This window comes from Solanum lycopersicum, chromosome 10, assembly GCF_036512215.1.
Source record: "Solanum lycopersicum chromosome 10, SLM_r2.1".
Taxonomy (NCBI): Eukaryota; Viridiplantae; Streptophyta; class Magnoliopsida; order Solanales; family Solanaceae; genus Solanum; species Solanum lycopersicum.
The window spans coordinates 41,904,190-41,928,502 of record NC_090809.1 but is presented as its reverse complement, the minus strand read 5'-3'; positions in this window follow the sequence as shown (position 1 = coordinate 41,928,502).

Sequence of the window (24,313 nt, the reverse complement as noted above, 5' to 3'; positions counted from 1 at the left end):
ATAGCAAATATATAACCTTTATATTTTCCAAAAAATTGCGTTCTTCTTCATAGTTAGTTGCGTTCTTCAAAGAAATCTTTTCTTCATCATTGAGCATTATTTCATATCCATTGGGAAAGTAAGCATTAAATCCAAGGATCAAACTAGGATATCATTTAGACAATTCTCTCACTCTTTCTATGACACCAACAGGATTAATTCTGTAAGGAATATTTCAAGACATATTCCATAGAAGTCACCAAATTAGAATATGTTTTAATAAAGATCATGACCATAGGTAAATTTTAGTTTCAAACCATCCAGCCTTGAAGTCTTTCATACATCAACTAACATTTCATACTTTCCCTCTTGGTCTACAAATGTGTCCTTAATCTCCCTTATATAAGACAGAGTAGCATTTTGATATATGCTGCTAACATACCTTATTCTTCCAAGAGATAGAAAAAATAAAAATATCAGAACCATAGCGATAAGTAGCCAGTTAAATATATAGCTGAAAAATGTATGATGTGGTCTAACAATAAGTAAACGAAGCAAAAATGTAAAACATTATAGCTCAAATTCTAGTAACACGGGTAATATAACACGGGTAATATATCTTCACACCTAACTAAATCCTGAAAGATAAAGTAACTACATTTTTTTACTTGGAAAATAAAATATTTCAGACACATACAACAATGGAAGACTTAACATTAATTTTGTAATGAGAATATATGTAGACACTTGATATACCATAAATTCCAACTGAGCATTGAAACACATGCTCATATGTTCTGATTTATTTTTAAATACATTGTTGCATTTCCAAACATTTCTAGCTACATAAGTTAACTACATAAAATAAATTATCTCATTTAATTAGTCATACCGATACCTTGAGGTTTTAAGTCGTACGAAGGTCAATCTATATAATTAAAGGAGGTAACATATTTTTGGAGCTTAACAAATCTTTCGTATTGATACTTGTATGCAAAATGGTTCTAAAACTCAAACTCAAAGTATCTAATAAAACATTTTTCATTTGTTCATGTTTTAAATATAATTCGAACACATTATAATCCGAGTATCTAAATAAAATATTATTTATGGGGGCACTTGATGTATTAGGTCAACTTGTAATGCTCTTAAGCATACGTAACAACTAAGTATTATTCTAATCAACTTTGATCCAATGCTTGATTTTGGAAAATCAAAAGAGTTGGGAACAAACATGTATATATAAATTACCACACAGAGAATAAACTTAATTGAAGGAATGAACTTACGATTCTTCATTTGAAGAACATATTGGCCGCTTAAATGGTGGTGTATCAACTACATCGGATTTCAATCTCTTCATTCTGAAAAAATAGAACAAAAACAACACAATTTTTAGTATAACACTGAAAATTGAAGAAAAAAAATAAGAAAAAAAAAAGAGAAGACAATTTTCATTCTAAAAAAGAGCTCACCTTTTGAGGCTCAACAAAAATCCAATGTCCAAGAAGATCTATCTTCAAAAAAGCGGTTTAATCGTTGGGTTAGATCTAAAAAAATCTTCTTATAATTGATTTTTCGCTACCTTTACCTTTCCCTTCTTCTCTTTCCCTCCCTTTGGACCCAAAAAAACAATATAACAAACAATTAAGTTTCAAGAAAAAGAGGCTAGGGAATAAAATAAATTGAGGAAAATAGCTTTTTTTTTATGTATATCTTATTTAATGAAACTTAGTATGGATTAAATATTTACTTCCAATGCATCTTAGTGGCAGGTGTGCACAAAATATTTAATTTTGACTGGATCAAAATCAGTGACATGTGTGCACATATTGAAGTTCAAAAATGAGCCAAATTATTTATGCCCCAATTTCATTTACCATCAAATTTCCCAGAATTAAATGTAAATAAAGGAAGTAAGTTAATTACAAATAAGTAATTTTTCATCATAAAATAATATTAGTTTGACCAAAAAATATTGCTCAAAACCCATCTCTTATACTATGACTGATTTTTCTTTTATCATATCAAAAATATATTTTCTTTTAAATAAATTTGCAAACTTGAGATGATCTGCAGTCCTGCTGACTAGACTATAGCATAACCTTGAATATTTTAAATTATACTTGTCAGTTTTATGCTAAAATTTTGGCTATTTAAGATCATAATATATAACTCTATGTTGAATTTCACTTCAACAATAGGAATTACTAATATTCCTAAAAAGAAAATTGTCTTTTTGGTTATGTTATAAATTTGTTGTAGTTGTAATCCTTCTAAAAATGAAAATTATATCGTGGTCAAATTTTGTTTCCACCAATATACATATTGAACTCAAATTATCTAATTTGTAATAAAATAATAAAATTGTTGAATACTTAATTTCAAATTATGATACTCTTGTAACAAACAAGCAATGTTTTCATCTTTGAAACAAAATTACTTCTAAGACATCTAGATAATGATGGTAAAAAAATTTTCCATGGACAATTCATTGTAATATTATAAAATAGTGAAAAATAGATTAAATTTAATAGCAAATATAGATGTTATGAACTTGTATAAATAAGATATTAAGAATTATCTTAGATATTTGAATTTCTAAGTTATACTACTCCACATATAGAGTTATTTAAATTTTCCACCCCTAATAGGTGCATCCTTTTAGGATTTGTATCTAATACTGTTACTTTTATTAATATACCGTCTAACTCCTTTTTTTTCTTGACAATTTTTTTTTTAAAAAATTTAAATATCCATGGCTTGTGGGCCAATTTGAGAGAGTTCAGGTTGACATGACCTCGATGAGAGAACTACTGAGGGAATTTAGAGTGACTCCAATAGAGCATGCCACTTCCATTGGTGTTGCTCGTATGGAGGCTAGTTAGGGATTGATTGAGCATTCAGTCCCTTGTGTTGTCCCCCATGAAGCTCTTAGCTATTTTGGATGTTGAGAAGAAAAAGGAGGTTACAAAAGAGGTATATGTCAAGTTGGCTCACACTCTATAAAATTTCCTAAGATCATATCAAGAGAATGTCTTACTTAATCGACTGGACAACCGGGGAAAATTCTAGGTGTTGCCATTCATGGTTCAAGTTAAGGTTATCACACAAGACATCGATACTTAAGTCAAAAAAGACTCCACGCTTTGTCTAGTGTGCGACGGTCATCACAAGAAAATCCATTTGATAAATGGCTAATTACAATGAGATTCAAAGAGTCACATATTTTTTACGTGACTTCATTTGGCCTCATGAAAGATGTAAATTCATTTTTGTTTGATTAAAAGTACTATTTAAGTCATCAATATTGATTGAAATCGAGACTCAAATTATCTAAGGAACAACCACATGTAAGCGCAAGCAAGGAGTGGTGAAAATTTGCGAAAAAATTGAAATTTTTTGGAAGGGTCAAAATAAATTTTGTAATTAAAATAAAAAGGGGAGACATAAGCTCAAACATCCACAAAAGCATATAAAACATCATGATAGATAGAACAACTCTAATATAAACACAAAACTCAAGCATGAATAAGTACATAAATTAGGTCTCACCAAACCACAAATAAAAAACACTTGTCTTCAAATGCAAATAACACAATATCCAAAGGAAGAATTAAAGAAAAATAGAGAAGGCGCTAGACAATAATCCTGGTTAAGAAGCTCTTTCATCTGTCGAGGTGACATATTTCTTCTTATTACTTTAGGTTATATATTGATTATAGATTTTTTTTGAATGAGTGAAAGGAACTCATCCTTTTGTACTCCCTTCTTCTTCCTCCCCTTCATATAATCTCGAACGGAGAAGTTTTCACGTTTCTCTGAAGTTTGTACTTCAAACTCCATTACTCTTTTTGATAAATAATCCAATCGGTCTAGTTTTGCATCCCACTCTTTTTTCTTCATAGTCTCCTTGTTGGTCTTAATCATTTCATTTAGTAGTTCCGCTACAACTTTATAGGGCTGGTTTAGGATACCACTGGTGCAAAAGTATATCAACATTACTTTTGTTTCCACGTCCAAGACCCCAATAAAATCTCTCTTGTAGCGCCTTGTTAGTCATCCCATGAGTGCGGCACGTCTGCGACGCTACTTGAAACTTCAGCCACATTTCTTTAATCGTCTCATCCCCTACTTTTTTAAATGCGAGGACATTTTCCATGAGGTTCAATAGTTTCACAAGGGGATGATCTATGTTGTACCCATAATTATTATCCATCCTTATTTCCCTGCTTTAATACTCAAACAAGTAAAACAAAACTACAAATATGTTCAGTAAAACTACAACTAAAAAGAACAAAAACATCTACTAATAAAAAATATTTTATGTAACTACACTCCCTGGCAGAGGCGCCATTTTAATTTTTGTGTAATCAACATATAACTTACAATACAAGTGTCTACCATCTTACAATAGTATAGTAACCCAATCAAGGGTTGGGGTCGTGTCTCAAGGGAGTGGTTGTGAGAATAAATAGAAAATTAAAATTTAGTTGTATTTAGTCGTAGTCACAAACATTATCAGTTAAAAATATTGTAAATTATTAGCGGTGACAGAAGCATCAATTATCAATGGGAGTTTTTTTCACTCGTAAGTAAAAACAACAAAATAAACAAAGAGTTCTAAATAATGATAAGGGGGTTCTTGGTATGTGAGTAGGTTTAAGGACTAGACTAAATTATTGGGCACATGTTTTTGATAGAGATTTCATAGAATATTTGTGACTAGACTAGATTTTAAAGGGGATACGCTCTGTCTTTCGAGAAACTTACCCCGTTTCAAATGCGATCCTCTAAGAGACCCACTTACCGCATGAAGAACAACCTCCACCTTAACACACTCACTCTCTCGAGCTGAGTGTGTCGGAATGATACTAAGTCCACTCTCTCGAACTGAACCTCATGTTGACCCACTACACCCGGCCATGACCTCTCTTTCTCGCAATCCGGAAAACATAGAGTAGATTATATTTTAAACTACAACTCATTCATAACTACTAGATGAAATAACTTTTGAACTACAAATAAACTAACAACAAGCAAGACCCAAGAACTACTACAACAAGTATTCACAATATCACACCCCAAGAATTGGGGGTTTAAACCACACATGTATAAGAGATAGAAATTTATACCAAATAGAGATATGATTCAACCGATTATGAAGATTTAAGTCTTGATACACGCAAAAAATGAAGAATCCAATAGACCTATGTCCAAATATTGGAGATGAAACCCTTTGGATTTTCAAGTCTTTAAAAACCCTCTAAAAATAAATATGCTATACAAAACTTATAATATTTTTCGGCACTGTAAACTACTAAGCTAACTAGTATTTATAGTTTTGTTCGATTGGTGTTGCAGCTGATCATTCGACTTCATTCGTTGGAAACCATCTAGGCGAGTTGCCCTTTTGTGTAGTTCACTGCCGTCTTGCACCACCTTCAACATCATCATGCTTTGGGTCTTTCGGCGACATAGTACTGCTCTGTGGAACTATTCGCAATGCGCCAACTTCTCCTTTTCACAGCAAAGTTGATCCTTTCCTTTACGTATCCACACACTTGAATAAAAGGAGCAGTAATACCCTTCGACGACTTTCCAATTAGACTCGTCGATCCTTAGACATTCATCTCTTCGTTTTTAAAACCCCTTTTGTGTTCTTTTTTACTACGTACTGTCCATTCTTTCCTTCAAACTTTAAATACCTGAAATTTGACAGTTTTCATCAAATATTGAGAAAAATATGCATTTGAGGACAATATTTCTATTAAAATATATCCCTTAATGAGTCCAATTTCTGGACTCATAAGGTGGTAGTTTGTCCAGTTTGTCCTTGTATAAATAATTATATTTCTAGGTTTTAATACTATACCCAGGGAATACCATGACATGTAGAACCCTTAAAGGTTCTACATATACAACTTAGCATACATCATACTAGGTAATACAAATAAATACAATTCAAAAGAGTGTTTTTATAACATAAGAGAGTTTGACAAAGAAGAAGTCTAACATAGTTTAAATAATTCATCTAATACATCAAAACAAATGGTTGGGACATAACCCATACACCACAAACAATGTGTGAAAATTAAAATGAAGAAAGCTATACACGTGTCTCAGTCCTTGAAACATGAGGATTCACCATTCTTTGAATTACAAGAGAGAGATCAACTAGCCAAAAGTTTGCAATGTAGGAGTGCCAAACTCTACATTAGTGAAACAATGTAGGCACAAGTATGTATTAGTAAATGGAATGTACTAAGTATGATAGCGATGCATAAATGATATAAAATCATGCTAAAAGGACTTCACATGACATGCAATGACCAAGTTAGAGCATAATATAAGAAGTTAGAAAACACAAATAATAATCATGGTCAATTCAAGCTCAACATATTTAAAACACTTCGGAATATACTTTAAAAGTATCCTAGTTCATTATTCTGGGATGCTTATCATTGAACAACACAAATCATCTAAGCTATGCATGGCATCATGTGTCTATTCTGCACCAAAAAGAGAAGTCCTACTTTCCGAGGTAATTACCATAAACTTCTAGATTACATGGATCCTCTAGATTAGACATCTTAGATGGACACATAGTTGCGGACAAGGAAATTGTTACTAGAGAAAAAATTTCTACTAACAGGAGTGCCACCATCTCAATATCTTTGTGGTGTTATGTAAAATCTCACAAAAATAGTCATATTATTTCATTTTACATGGAAAGACACAATTAAGCTATAAATTCAAACTACATTCAACTCTTTAAATCTTTACTAACCTTAGGTGAGAAAATCTCATAACTTTATGAATTATTATGTGATAAAACCTTTAACAATCATGATTATAGTAGCATGTGATAAAAATATTCACATTCTCATTGACACCTTTATCTAAAAGCACCCTCAAGGGATTTACATCAATTTAATAAATACATCAATTTAATAAATGCAAGCATATCTTTATGAATCTTTAGTTCGTAGTTCATTCTCATAAACTTCAACATATGTCCATAGTAAAAAGTATGGATCATACATATTCATCTCAATTTAACATGAAAACTTGTAATTACTTTAATACATAAATACAATATGAGAAAAATCAAATTAAATCATAATTGAGAAGAACCCACGTATATTGAATAAAAACCTAATTACGAATTGTGAATTGAACTTATTAAATTGAAAGATCTTGGGAAGCCGACGAAGGAAAGGACTGCATTAGTTAATAATGACTTACCTTAGTGGACAAGTCCTAAGAGTTATGATGAATTTGAATCTTGAAGTGAACCCTAACTTCTTCTTCCTTATGTTTCGCGATAACATTAAGGAATAATAATCTTGGGCATATTATATGCCCAATTACTACAATTTACCCAACTTTTAACGTAACTCAAGGACATCCTCTAATATAACTAGTGTGTTTGACGTAGAATTGCAATTATTATATACTAATATACATGATTGATGATTTTGCATGGTTCCTAAGAGAAGTGAATGATTGCAAGTGAGAAACGATGTTCAATACGATGAAAGGACATAAAGAATAAAAGATGGTGCGATGCCCTAGCATCACTGGCGCAACGAAGGGGCGATGCACTAGATTTTGAGTGAGGTTCTATTTTTCCACACTAGCAGCGCGTCGCACCAAAATGGGAGGTGTGATTTGGGTATGATACCCTAAGGTCTGGTTGATGTTTTGATGTAAGTTGGCTCTAATTAGGATTCCTTATTGGTCTTAGTTAAATAATGCATTTCCTAAACTCTATAAATATGACCGTAGGTTGTGTTTATGGGGTTCAACTAATTTTTCGTGTGAACGGGTAAGAATTCAAGTTCTGTAATAGGTTTCTATTCTCTAACTCTATTTTAATTTAGAAATCGCATGAACAATTATCTTTTGCGGTTTTCAAATATCGTGAGTGGGTAAAAAACCTTGTTTTGGGTTTGTAGCTACAGATTGAACGTTGAATATTTAAGGATTTTGAACTAATTTTGTTTATCATTATAAGTTACTTTTATTTTCTTGTGTTAGTCTTTCATGCTTGATCACCATAGAAATATTTCTATTGTCTATTCTTAAATTCGAGAAAGGATAAGGTAGATAGACCAAAGAATATGGAAAGTTCGATCATTCATTCAGTTGATGTGTTTTAAGGAATGACACTCGGATGAACAAATTAACATGAAGTATGCATGATCTCCAGTTAGACATGTCTATCCCAACTCAATGGTGTAGTTAGAACAACTATTTTGAGTAGGCGACTAAAGGTCAAGAGACTGGACTCATACAATTAACCCCATAAACCACTAACTTGATAACCGAATTTAGTTCTAGAATTGTCTTTTACTTTCTTGAATCATCACTTAAAGGTTATTCACAATTGCTTTCTTTCAATTCCTACTCAATTCATGATAGTAGTTAATAATCATCAAACTCTTTTAAATGGTTACTTTTTTCTTGAGGAATCTAGTATTGAATATAAGTATATCATAAGTACGTTTGAAATAAAAACTTGTTTCTTCAAGAAACTATATTAATTGAGTGACCACGTACACTTGTGTGTATATTGGGTAGCAACAAGTTTTTAGTGCAGCTGCTCGGGACTTGGAAATTGAATTATAGTTGATTTTATTAAGTCTACAATTATATTGTTGAAGTATTGATAACTTGATCTTTCCTCTTATATTTCATGCATTTGATTCTCAGGTCAGGCTAAGAAACGATAACTTGTCAAACCTCACTATGAACCCGAAAGATCTTTACGCCAAAGTCACGACCCAAGGGCATACCGTAGGTGTAACATAATGTACGTGACCCTTAAAGGATATCATAGAATCCCTTACCATAATCATAAAAAATTAAATATAAAAGTATGTAAAATTTAAAATTTCTTCTAAACCCATACATCAAAATCATTTTTTCATAAAGCAAGCGTAAGTCATTACTATACCTTTATCTCAAACCATCTATTATACTCTTGAATAAAAGTTGTGGGACACAACTCATATAAAAGCGTAAAACATGAAAAAATTACAAATAGTAAAATAATGGGTTTTTCCATGAATCTATGAGGACTCACCAAATCTTAAATTCTTCTTGCTTTTTAGAAACCTATCCTCCAAAGGAACTCAATCTCGGAAACCCTACATTTGGTTAGAATGTAGGCGAAGTATGTGTTACTAAAAAATGTACCAAGTGTGAAAGCAATAAAAAAAAACTAAACAGCATCTCAAAATGGTTGGTAAACATAAGAAATAAACATAACATAACATTGTAATAGAATAATCTCAAACATGAGCATCATATAATCATAAGTCAACATATGCCATAGTTAATGGGAATATGAGATAAGTCATAATGATATTTAAAAAAGTTCAAACATAAGTATCATACAAGAATTATTGATCTTTAGTCATCTACACCCATTCTAAAGTAACCTAAAAAGTATACATGAGCAAACCATTAATAGCATCCCATAATACCGTGCAAACCATATATCCCTTTTTTTGTCATCCTAATCATAGTCTAAGTACACGGTTAAGTCTTCAAACTTTTCTAACATAAAGGTACGGTAATCCTAAGTAACCTTAAGAACCACTTGTTAATTGCATAAAAGGCATCTCATACTACCCTTCACACTAAGCATAACCTTGAACTCATCCTAGTCATATTTACCCTCATTTGGTCTCACTATTGTCTTGCTTCATGTAGACAATTGAACTACCACCTATAGTCAAACAATTCTAGGAAGGAAACTATAGCAACATTAAAAGAGTATAGGTCCTCAATGTTAAAGCTACAGTGAAATGGTTTTGGCATAACAAAATCAAGCTACCATGAAATGTATTTTACTATGCTAGTTCAAAATATCCATATGAGAGTATAAATCCTCAATCCTAGGATACTATGAAATGGTCTTGTCATACCAAGTCAAGAACTACATCAAGGGATCATAAATCACAACTTCAAGCAATTCTAGTCTATCATGTTTGGATTCATTTTAGGTTATGAAGACACCTTGAATTATTCAATGTAAGAGAAACTTGGATATCCTATAATATTCATGTCTAAATGTGTAAAAGTCAAGAAATACAAAAAAAACATCATATGATATCCGACAAGGTGTTGACTTTGAATAATGTTCTCCACTTTCCTACTATAAAGAAGAATTCAGCGTCTGTTGCACTATTTATTAAGAACGGATTTAAGTGTGTCCTAGTTATTGACAAATCACTAATAAGTAATAATGTGATGTTCTTAAGAAATGGCTACCTCATTGAGGGTCTCTTCAAACTGAATGTAATTGTTGTTGACGGTATTAAAAAGAATTATTGTTCTATTTACTTATTGGATTCAAATGATTTATGTCATGCCTGTTCGGGGTTTGTAATTTACTAAGTCTTGTGAAAATTGATTACTTTAAAAGTATTGCATAACTTCAAATGTGATAAATCAAAATTGATTTTTGTCATATAGTTTTATTCATCAAACTATTGCACATATACACCAAAGTAAAATGGACTGGAGGAACGAAAAAACATAATATGAATGGAAATTAGGAATGCATTGATAATTAATTTAGGATCACCGAGAAACCTATGGGGTAATTCATCCTTGTTGCTAATAAGATACTCAGTGGGTACTCCATAGTAAAACACAACCAATTCCATAAAAGTCACGGAAAGGAAGGAATCCAACTTTAAATATTTCAATGTGTGGGCTTTTATCCAAGGAAGATGCTTTTTTTACCCAAGAGTGTGAAAATTCTACCCAAAAGAACCCTTTTGAATGTTTTCCCGCTGGCTTATTTGTAACAACAATGTATAAGTTACTAAAAACGTCATTAATGTTTACTCAGAAAAAGGATTAATGCAAAATTAATTGAGTTGAAAAGTAGATTTAATTACCTTTATATTTATAGATTATGACCCACTTAACTCTTTATAGTCTAAGAGATATGGTTGTTTGAAGTTGAGCGATATAGAATATACATCAAAAATTAATCTATAAGGAAACATCAAGAGAACTTATCAAGAAATTAAATTTCTCAATATTTATGGATAGATTTGCCAAAAAATCATGATTGACATGTGGGTGAATAATACCAACACTATGGAAGATTCCTTACCTAAAACAGTTAGGTACTTGGATAAATCATAAATTTCTTTAACGAACGCTTGAAACTTTATGCTTTTTGTCCTCTTAAATCTTTTCTCTGAAACCCTAAAAACATTTGGGGATAAATGAAACTAATTTTAATCATTTTAGACCCTCAATTGGGTGTAATTCACTTTTAGAGTAAGTGGAGGTAAGGAAAAGACTAAAATGTCCCTCAATTTTTGGGGTAAATTTCTTTAAATGAACAACCTGACTTCAAAAGGGCATATCTTCCTCATACAAGCTCAAAATCTAGCAATCTTTTTGACGTTCAAAATTTGACTCAAAGATCTTTCATTTATTATCTTCTGGGCCTTCTTAATGTTATTATTATTTGATGTTTAACCGAAACCTAGAAAAACCTAGCATGACTTGAATGAATTCTCTTTAATTCTTTTGGAACTCAAGGTGCGATACCTAGTGATATTAATACTTTAGAAATTATATATTCCTTGGTAAAATCCTAATCACAACAAAGGATGGTTTGAGTTTTAAAAAAAAAATTCTTGGGTGTTACATTATCTCCCCGTTTGGAGCATTCATCCACAAATAACGCCTGCACTGGGTATCAAACGGTCTTACTCTTATGATCTCTGCCATACCTACTATTATTTGCACGAAATACTATTAGATACCAACTACCTACTCTCATTTAGCTAATTCTCACTATAAAAGCTCATTCTCTTCTTCCACCTTTTTTATAACCTTTGACAAAATTATAATACCATCATTAACACGATAGGATCATTAACCTTCTCTTTCGAACATTATTTTATTCCTAAAAAAACCTCTGAATTATATCTCCCAAGCCTTTTTGAACTCATTACTATCTTATTCTCAACGCTTGACCTCATTTTTAATCTTATCATCTCCCTTTTTGGCCTAAAGTTGACACTTGATGTCTCTGGACCTATTCCAACATCTGTTACTTATATTCAAACTCTTTTACTCAAACACTCGGGTGAAGCTTATCACATGACTACCGATCTCTCCATAAACAGGTACTAAGATTTCTTTCTAAGTAGTTTTTTTAACCTCTTCTGATTACATACCCTGTCGGTACACCAAATTGTAATGGTCTTTTTAATCTTGTCACTTAGACTCACCTCACTTCCCTTATCAAGAGGTGTAGCGTATCTCAGTTGTACCAATTACATTTATTGCAGGTAATCATCTCCGTTCCTCACCTACTGTAAGACATGTCGTCTAGATCAAATCCGAAGACATCATCATCACCCTCATGTCTCAATCCTTTTGATTAAGACACTTATCTCAAATTAATGCTTAATGTTTATAACTAAACCCTAATATCAATATAATTGGTCGCTTACTATAACAACTTACAACTACTGGATGCAAATTAAGAAACACTCATCAACTAGACCCTTATGACAAGTACTCAATCCTTACATGTTAGTCTCCATACTCAAAAAATACCATCATATTCAACTTCACAACTTACGTACTACTTACTCACTTACTGCACATTATCTCTCAAATAGATTTATCATCTTCTAACTACCATGGGGTTTCCACCTCCAAAACTCTTAAGCCTACATTGGGTCCACCACCTCATGAATACTCTGCTCGATTATTCAACAAATGAATTTAGTATTCTCTAACATGATGACATATTCACATCAGCTCTATTCTTGGGAAAAATAGTATCTATCTCATCATTAATAGCAATTCTTCCTCTTTCTTCTATCTATAACTCCCGACAACATTATTATTCCTTAGTTTTCTCATAAGGGAATCTTACTGCCATAAATGCAATCACATAATCTTCCCCATCCCTATCTCTTTTCCTTAAATTATCGAACCTCGACATATTTTTCTCAAATTCTGTGCACATCCACTACTACCGCTCATAATCTTATACATAATACTATCTTATAGGACAAAATACTACTCAAGTTCTAAAAATACCATACTCTTAAAGTTCTTCTTTTAATAAAGTTTACGGAAGAGTTTACACCTAGCTAAGACATAAATTATATGAACACAAGTGCAGGAGTAAACCCTCAACCTATGCCAAAAATCCCAAAGACACACTTATATTATACTAAGGTCTATTACCCCCTGCACTTATTTTATAATTAATTTTCTACCCTTTTTGGCCTACGTGGCACTAGTTTGAAAAAAAGTCGACCATCGTTGGGCCCACAAGATAATGCCATGTAGGTTAAAAGGGGGTAAACAATTACTGATAAAGTAAGTTCAAGGGGGTAATAGAACTTAGTATAGTAAAAGTGTGTCTTTGAGATTTCGGGCATGGGTTGAGGAACTACTTGGGCATTATTCTTTACAAAATGCAATATATGGAAGTCTTTTAACAGTAGAGACAATAACTGTATGTACTGCAGAATACAATAATAACTCAATTGGAATATATAAAATGCAATATAACTTTATAAAATTTTCTCTAACTTACAACCAACACTATGATATATGTTATGATACAATGTCTCACCTGCGCTTCCAGAACTGTCCTATACTTTATTATGGTATAGAACCTCTCAACTAAGTGGATCCACTACTCTATGCTTAAAGTATTAAGGAATCATATAAAAAGTATTACCCTTTCTACCCACGTAGGCTACATGGTTTACAAAGGTTGTGAGTTGTTACAACTCTCCCTAATATCCGTGCTCAATACCACTCCCAAAATATAACTAACTCATATATTTAGAAACATAAATCTTTCTGTATTTTGAGATTATCACACAAAACTCTCTCTCTTAAAAGAGATGGTACTCAAACTGCTCAAAACTCTTTTATAAATCAAAGTTTCTCTTTTATCAATGTAAAAATTTATACCTCTTGAAATACATAGTCCAGCCTATATTCTTATTGCATTCATACTTGAAAACTCTTCCCCAAAAATATATTAAAATCATATTTTAATATGATCATTGATGACTCAGGATGTCATACAACATAAACATTGATGACTCAGGATTTCAAAACTTTTTCTCAAAACTCATCTTTACTTTCTCAAAAACTCAGTTCAAGAACTCATGTGTTGGCTTTAAAATCTAATAAAAAATTTACAACTCAAAATAGGTTTCATGCTGGATTATAGACATGAAAAAATCTAATAAGGATCTCAATAAAAATATAGAAACTCAATAATTAAAAATAGAATTTTTAAAATAACCATAAAATCAAGAACATAAATCAACTTATCTCAAGAATAGTCAAATATTTAGGGGTATAATCCTATATTTCTAGTGATTTGAAAATGTAACAAGTGAGGACAAAATATTCCAACACTAATATAAGCTTATATACCAAAAAGAGTAAGGTTCTTCAAGAATTTTGAAGAAAAACATTTTTAGAAGCATTGATACTCCAGCTTGAAAGTAAACAATCAAGAAAACATTTCTTGAGAATATTTAATAAGTTTCTTGAAATCTCAATGCACAAGAATTATGATTTTCATTAGTGATACATAATTTTATGGAAAAATTTGTGTTGAAAAAAATGGAATTCTTTGAGAAAAAACTTATCTTGATGAACAATCTTGAAAAAGATCGAAATAATCTTGAATTCCTTTATTTTTAGATGCTATGACCCACGTAACTATTTATATTCTAAGAGATGTTTTTTTGAAGTTGACATAACTATATTCTTACCTTAAAACTTAACTTATAAGGAAACTACAAGAACACTTATCAAGAACGAATCAAGAAATTTAAATGCTTAGTATTTATATATTGATTGGAAAAAGAAACTTATGATTGACATGTTGGTAAATGAGGCCGACACTAAGGAAGCTTACATAGCTTGAAGAACTAGCGCCTTGGCGAAATCTTTTATTTCTTGAACAAAACTTTATCTTTGAACTTTTTCTCCTCTTGAATGTTCTCTCGAAAATCCTAAATTATTTTGGGGATGAATGAAACTAATTCTAATCAGTTTACACCCTTAATTGGGTTTAACTTATGATTAGAGTAAGTGGTAGCAAGGAAAATATTAAAATATCCCTGCTATTTCGGGTAACTTTCCTTAAATGAACAACCTAATTTAAACTGGGCATATCTTGCTAATACGAGCTCAAAAATTAGCAAACACGCTGTCTCTCGAAAGAGGACACAGCGATCTTTCATTTTTTATATCTTATGGGTCATCTAACTTATTCTATGCTAAAATTTATAGTCATTTTAAGTTGACCCAAAAACTTACAAGAACCTAAGAATGACTTGAATGAATTTTCGTTGATTCTTTTTGGAACTCAAGGTGCTATATATAGTAATCTTAATACTTAATTTTTCTAAAAATTTCTTGTCAAAATCATACTCACAATGAATGATTATTCAAGTTTTAGCTCACAATTTTCTTGAGTGTTTCACTTATGGATATTAGATCCCAACCGCAGGTCAAAACTTTGACCCTCAAAATTTCTCTACGACTCATACAAGACCTACTTAGGATTCGTACATTGAACGACATATCATGTTGTTGAACCATAAAAGACTAATGGTACTACACATTCTAAAATATTGTAGCTTGCAACTGACGATACACTTAAGGTTCATGGTCAACCTACGGATAATCGGTGGTTCCATTGGCATTGACACAAGATTCAAGAAGACTGCAATATTATTTTGTCAAATCTAAGCTGTTATACTACATCCCCCTTGGGAACATTAATCTTCTGTAATACCTCATGTCCAAGGAGATGATACCTACGTTCGTGGTCTACGGTCAGTTGGTGAGGTCTAATCATTGGGGTCCAGGATTTAGGCATTTGTGATCCCACCCATGGCCCACTAGTACGATCCATGGTTGGACCTACAAACCGTAGGTCTGACCTCTATTGAGGATCGATAGTTATTTGTAATGAATGAGATTTTAGGTCAACTTTAAAACGGTCATATCTTTTAGCACAAAATGAATTAGGTTGCTCATGAACTAGGAAATTAAAGATATTGGTTCTTCTTTCCAATTCCTCTATGTTTACTAATGTCCAAGATTAGAGAAAAAAGTTACGGCCATTTTGTTAAATCCCTATTAGACAGGGCTAGAAACCACAACTCAGTTCAAGGGCGGTGGCTCAAAAGATGTCCCAACAGTCCCAGTGTGAAGGACCTTCGTCACCCTTTAAGTAAGGGTCATTAGGGTATTTTCCCCTATGCATTTGGACTCTTAAACTACCTTGTTTGATGCCCACACTATGCATCTTTTACATTGTCTAAGCCTAAAAATATAGTAAGAACCTACCCAAAACCCTCATAAAATATTTAGTTGGAATCCACCTTTAGTTGATGTGGTTTATGTCGGCTAATAGTAGCTTCCATAGTAAGAGTCTTAGTGCATTGACTAGGTTTTGAGCATTTACATCAATATACAGGTCAACATGTTACCTTCATGATTAGTACTTTGTTACTACATCCAGTTGAGATTAGTGCATTGACTAGGTGTTGAGCATTTACATCAATATACAGATCAACATGGTACCTTCATGATCAGTACTTTGTTACTACATCCAGTATAGATTGCATTATACTTTGGTACGTACTTAGATCTGTGTTCAGATTATATCATTGCTCATTTATCATTGTTCAACTTATATATTTTTTTTAACATAGCATATATATACCTTGCATGCTAAGTACATTCCAAGTACTGATGAGTACTTTGCGCGACATCATTTCATGATGTAGGTTCACACACTCAGCATCCACATCACGTTTAGATCAATTCTCGATTTGATATCAACAGCTTTACTAGTGAGTCCTCAAAACATTGGGAAAAATATAAATAATTTATATTGTAGTCTTTAATTCCAATTTTCAGTTTAGTTAGACTTAGCTGGGGCATGTTCCAAAAATTCAATTCAATAGGGGTTTTTAGACATAGTAAAAGATTCAGCTCAATTTGTTAAGTATGTTTTTAGTCATCACTAAAATCATATTATATTTTACATATTCACACTAATTGGGTTATCCCCATTGCCGATATCCATTATTGTAAGATTTCGCATGGTACATGTTTACTTAAGAATTTACATCATTCTTGAACTAGGAGAAATTTACAGAAGATAGGGTTCTAAGTGCTATTCATAGAATTACACTAAATTATCAAGAGACACGTTATATATCAAATGAAAAATAATCACAATAAGTCTTAAGAATATAGAAACCTTAGGTCAGACCAATATTTGAGAATTTGAAAAACTATTTGAATTCTATGGGCCTAATGGATAAAAGGAATCTACTAGTAAAATCCCACATACTTGCTGACGAAATATATGGAGAAATCCTTGGGATTTTGGGGCTGAACTTCGAAGAACACCCATGCTTGTTCTGGGCAGAAACTGGTGACTCTTACTCTTCTTTTTGTTCTAATTTTGATGATTGTTTTGAGAATGAGGGTTTTGGATAGGTTCTTATTAGTGTAAGGATTATATTGAGTAAAACGACGTAATATAAGTATCAATTGATGTGGTTTAACTTCCCAATGCATAGCACAAAAGACAAATATTACACTGATTAAAAAATGACGAAGGGACTTCATTATGGGGCTCACAAACCTTCAATAAGACCACGGTCTGTCAACTGGGTCATGGTTGTGGCCCTGGACAACAATTCTCTACTGATTCATTTTGGGTTAAAAGATTTGACCATTTGAGGTTTACTCAATACTTACAGGCTGAACAACGCTATTCAAGGTCTACTTGATGGACCATGTGAAGCATCGTTGAATGCTATCATGGGTCTTCATAGTGCCTTGGGGGGTTTTGGGGTATTTTCACGGGTCACGTGTTGGCCCGTGTGGTGTCCCATGACTCGTGGAGGGCTCCTTGTCGGGTTCACTGGTACCATTAACCCATCTTTGGTTCTCCTTTTTTCTATTGGTCAGTCTTAGTTAGTTTTATACAAGTCACAATCACATTCATTACACACCATTAAAGTTTTTTTAGAATAATAATTTTAGAGGACTCCTTGATATTGTAGCTTACACTATATTAAAGTAAGATACTGAAGAAGTTGCAATATTTTTGTTTGTTTTATTTTTTTTTAATAATTTAATTATTGAAAAAAAGGCATGTCATATGAAAAAACTAAATTTAGCACATGAGTATTTTTTAATTAATTTTGAAACAATATGACTTCAAAATAAATCAGGACTTAGTTGATTTTCTAATTTGAGATGTAATGGAGTAATATCGACAAAAAAATAAGACGATACAACATATTTGAGTTTCAAAATTATACTCCTCAATATTCGCGACTAGAAATTAGACATTCTTAAATTACTGTAGGTAATGTTAGAGGACAATTATGAGACATACTAACATTTAACAACAGATAAATAGTTTCTTCATGTTTAATAATTTTATTTTCATGGTGGAGCATAATGAAAAAAGGAGGCTTGTGTGTAGTGGCTACTAATTCTGTATTAAAGTTGTAGTCGATACGATTCATCTCAATTGCAAAGAACTATCACATGTTTCAGAACTCTTCTCATCAATATTATGTACTACATCACTCTAAGTAATAAAATAATGATAATTTTGCGAAGTGAAGTTGGTTATTTTTATATTATTCCGGGTAGATTAATAAATTTGTAATTAGTATAATTTACCTTTGAAGGAAAACAATTTAATTCTGTGCTCATATTTTCCCAACAACCTCATCCACAGAAATAGTTTATGTAGTATAAAGTTGTGTTGAATATTAAAATTTTGAAATATTTCTTCAATTACTATATATATTTATTATTATAGAGAATCGATTTTGACAAGAAATTAGGAAGTTATTTTCATTGATTTTAAACAAACAAAACTAATTTATATATATTTTCTAGTTAAGTTTCGAATTAACAAATATTATACAGCTAAAGTAACACGTTCCTCAAGATCATTAGGTTGTAGACGGATGAATTTAAACTGGAAAATTTATGCGGAATTATGCATACCTTCTAGTTATAGGAGCGAGGTGCTATCACCACCAATTGCCGTATATCTTTCTTATAATATTACTATGGAGTCTTGTATTGTTTTTCACAACAACTACACTCTTTATCTTGAGAACTCTTTTCTTGTGTTGTTTATGTATCGCTAAAATTACTAATTATTTATTTAAAGAATAAGCCTTGTAACTCTTATTCATTCAAGAGTTATATCACCCATTATCCTATAACTCAACTCAATTAAAGAATACATAACTCTTCCTCTTTTACTATTTAGTGGAGTTGTAACTTACTTCATGAAAGAAAAAAGTTACTTCTCAACCCATGAATGAGTGTATCTATTTCCAACAAGTTGATAATGTTAGAGCCCTTACACCCAAGTAATATAAATATTTTTTATTTCTAATAAATTATTTACCAAAATTATTCAAATGAAAAAAATAAACCTCACATAGAGTAAAAGTTGAATATCAATTAAACGATGCAGGACTAATTAATATAATTGATGAATACTCAAGTACAATAATCTAAGCTTTAAATTAAACAATGTAAATTACGTAATTCTATTAAATCCACATATTAACTGTAAATTCGACCCAAATAGCACAACAAGAGTCATGTATTTCACTTCATCAATTTTTATTGCCGTCCAAATTAGACAACATATTAGTAGTAATTGAATCTGGCAAGAATCCAAAGAACTCATAAAGCAAGTCTATACGATCAATGAGAAGTACGGAAACCTAAAAATATAAGATAAATGTAATAATGAACAAGAATATAATGATTGTCGATAATATCTATGTACTCAAAATATAAAAAGAAATGGTCACCTCATGGTACACGTCTTTGACAACCTTTGCGCTCCTTCCTACACTTGTTCATAATATCTAAGATGGATTTGTACTCATGGTTATTTGCTAAATGTTTTTGCAAGTCGGTACAAGTAAATAAGGTATTACAAAAGTGTTTTAAAGAAGAAAAATGATGACTTTAATTAGTAATATATCGAAATGTAACCTTTATTTTTTTTAACAAAGTTGAATACTTGTTCGAAGTGGATTGATTTCTTCAGAGGCTTCACTTCATCATTAATTATTATATCATAGCCACAGGGCAAGTGGGGATCTAAAATAAGGAGTAAACTTGATAATGGATTGGGACTAACTTAATCTTTCAAGAATTTAGAGAACTCATCTAGCAAGTCATGATGGTCATTGAATAGAACCGCAACCTACACATTTATTAAAATAGTAAGAAATAAGAACATAAAAATTGTCTATGATGTCTATGTATCAATTTTTTTTAATAAAAAATTATCACCTCATGATACACTTCGTTGAGGTCTTTTCTCTCTTTCTTATACATCATCATAATACCTATGTATAATTTGTACTCATTGTCATTTCCAAAACACTTTTGCAATAAGTTAAAAGTCAAATTAGGACTAATGTATTAAAACAATAATGAGTCCTACTCTTATTAGTAAAATCATAACATAGCAACAATGTAACCTTAATATTTTCCACAAAATGGCGTTCTTCTTCATAGTTAGTTGCGTTCTTCAAAGAAGTCTTTTCTTCATCATTGAGCATTATTTCATATCCATTGGGCAAGTAAGCATTAAATCCAAGGATCAAACTAGGATATCATTTAGACAATTCTCTCACTCTTTCTATGACACCAACAGGATTAATTCTGTAAGGAATATTTCAAGACATATTCCATAGAAGTCACCAAATTAGAATATGTTTTAATAAAGATCATGACCATAGGTAAATTTTAGTTTCAAACCATCCAGCCTTGAAGTCTTTCATACATCAACTAACATTTCATACTTTCCCTCTTGGTCTACAAATGTGTCCTTAATCTCCCTTATATAAGACAGAGTAGCATTTTGATATATGCTGCTAACATACCTTATTCTTCCAAGAGATAGAAAAAATAAAAATATCAGAACCATAGCGATAAGTAGCCAGTTAAATATATAGCTGAAAAATGTATGATGTGGTCTAACAATAAGTAAACGAAGCAAAAATGTAAAACATTATAGCTCAAATTCTAGTAACACGAGTAATATATCTTCACACCTAACTAAATCCTGAAAGATAAAGTAACAACATCTTTTGACATGGAAAATAAAATATTGTAGACACATACAGCAATGGAAGACTTAACATTAATTTTTTCATGAGAATATATGTAGACACTTGATATACCATACATTCCAACTGAGCATTGAAACACATGCTCATATGTTCTGATTTAGTTTTAAATACATTGTTGCATTTTCAAAAATTTCTAGCTACATAAGTTAACTACATAAAATAAATTATCTCATTTAATTAGTCATACCGATACCTATTGGAACATGCTTGAGGTTTTAAGTCGTACGAAGGTCAATCTGTATAATTAAAGGAGGTAACATATTTTAAAACTTTAACAAATATTGGTTATTTATACTTGTATGCAAACTGTTTTTAAACTCAAACTCAAAGTATCTAATAAAACATTCTTCATTTCTTCATGTTCTCAATATAATTTGAACACATTATAATTCGAGTATCTAAGGCACTTGATGTATTAGGTCAACTTGTAATGTTCTTAAACATAAGTAGCAGCTCAGTAATATTCTAATACACTTTAATCCAATGCTTGATTTTTTAAAATCAAAAGATTTGGAAACAAACATGTATATAAAAATTACCACACATATAATAAAGTTAGTTGAAGGCACGAACTTACGATTCTTCATTGGAAGAACAAATTGGCCGCTTAAATAGTGGTGTATCAACTACATCGGATTTCAATCTCTTCATTCTGCAAAAATAGAACAAAAACAACACAATTTTTAGTATAACACTGCAAATTGAAGAAAAAAAAAGAAGAAGAAAAAAGAGAAGACAATTTTCATTCAAAAAAAGAGCTCACCTTTTGAGGCTCAAGAAAAATCCAAAGTCCAATAAGATCTATCTACAAAAATGAGGGTTAATTGTTGGGTTATATCTAAAAAAATCTTCTTATAATTGATTTTTCGCTACCTTTTCCTTTCCCTTCTTCTCTTTCCTTCCCTTTGGACCCAAAAAAAACAATAAAACAAACAAGTATGTTTCAGAAAAAAAGAAGCTAGGGAATAAAATTAATTGTGGAAAAACATTTTTTGATGTATATCTTATTTAATGAAACTTAGTATGCATTAAATATTTACTTCCAATGCATCTTAGTTGCAGGTGTGCACAAAATATTTAATTTGAACTGGCTCAAAATCAGTGACATGTGTGCACATATTGAAGTTCAAGATGAGATCAATTATTTATGCGCCAATTTCATTTACCATCCAGTTTCCCCAAATTAAATGTAAATTAAGGAAGTAAGTTGATTACAAATAAGTAATTTTTCATCATAAAATAATATTAGTTTGACCAAAAAATATTGCTCAAAACCCCCACTTATACTATGACTGATTTTTCTTTTATCATATCAAAAATATATTTTCTTTTACATAAATTTGCAAACTTGAGATGAACTGTAGTCTTGATGACTACACTATAGCATAACCTTGAATACTTTAAATTATACTTGTCAGTTTTATGCTAAAACATTGACTATTTTAGATCATACTATATCACTCTATGTTGAATTTCACTTCAACAATAGGAATTACTAAAATTCCAAAAAAGAACATTGTTTTTTTGGTTATCTTATAAATTTGTTGTAGTTGTAATCCATCTCAAAATGAAAATGATATCGTGGGCAAATTTTCTTTTCACCGATATACATATTGACCTCAAATTATCTAATTTGTGATAGAATAATAAAATTGTTGACTATTTAATTTCAAATTATGATCCTCTTGTAACAAACAAGCAATGTTTTCATCTTTGAAACAAAATTACTTCTAAGACATCTAGATAATGATGGTAAAAATTTTCCATCGACAATTCATTGTAATATTATCAAATAGTGAAAAAATAGTTTAAATTTATTTGCAAATATAGATGTTATGAACTTCTATAAAATAGATATTAAGAATTATCTTAAATATTTGAATTTCTAAGTTATACTACTTAACTTATAGAGTTATTTAAATTTTCCACCCCTATAGGTGCATCCTTTTAGGATTTGTATCTAATACTCTTCCTTTTAGTATTATACCGTCTAACTTCCTCTTCTTTTCCTTGACAATATTTTTTAAAAAAATTGAAATATCCATGGCTTGTGGGACTATTTGAGAGAGTTTAGGTTGACATGACCTCGATGAGAGAACTACTGAGGGAATGTAGAGTTCGTCGTATGGTGGCTAGTTAGGGAGTCATTGAGAATTCGGTCCCTTGTCTTGTTCCCCGTGAAGCTCTTAACTATTTTGGATTTTGAGAAGAAAAAGGAGGCGTTCTTGTGAAAAGATACTAGCAAGAATACTAATGGGGCTGAAATAACTTTTGAGAACCTTAGCATTGTGTTTGAGATATCCAAGGGAGACTATGAGGGAAGTTCTTTATTAGCATAAAAGAAAGTGACATTCCTAAAGGTAAACAACAACAACCAATGAGACGAATTGTTAGGCGGTAGCTAGTATATTTCTCTCCCTTACCTTATAGTTTTTTTTATTAGGTGATGATGTTTGCATAATCAAGACACAACTTCCAATACAAGTGTCTACAATCATGCAATAGTATCCTAACCCAACAAAGGGTTGGGGTCGTGTCCCAAGGAAGTGGTTGTGAGAATTAATAGAAAACTATAATTTTGTTCTAATTAGTCGTAGTTTGAACATTGTAGATTAAAAGGGGTGACGCAAGCGTAAATTATCAATTGGGGGGGGGTTGTAACTGGTAAGTAAAAACAACAAATTAAACAAGGATTTCTAAATAATGAGAGGGGATTGTTGGGACACGATTAAGAATATGTGCTAGACTAATTGTTGTGTACATGCTTTTGATAGAGCATTCATAGAATATTTATGACTCGGCTAGAATTTAAGGGGGATAAGCTCTCTCTAGAGCAACTTACCCTATTTCCAATGAGTTCCTCCCGGTTACACACTTGCCGCATGACGAACAACCTCCGGTATAACCCACTGAATCTGTAGAGCTGAGTGTGTGGGAATGTAACTAAGGTTCACTCTCTCGAGCTGGACCTCATGTCGATACACTCCCCCTAACCATCAATTCAGTAGTCTTAGTTTCACGGCCTCTCTCAAACAAGTCGGAAACACATGGATGAGATTATATTTAAAACTACAACC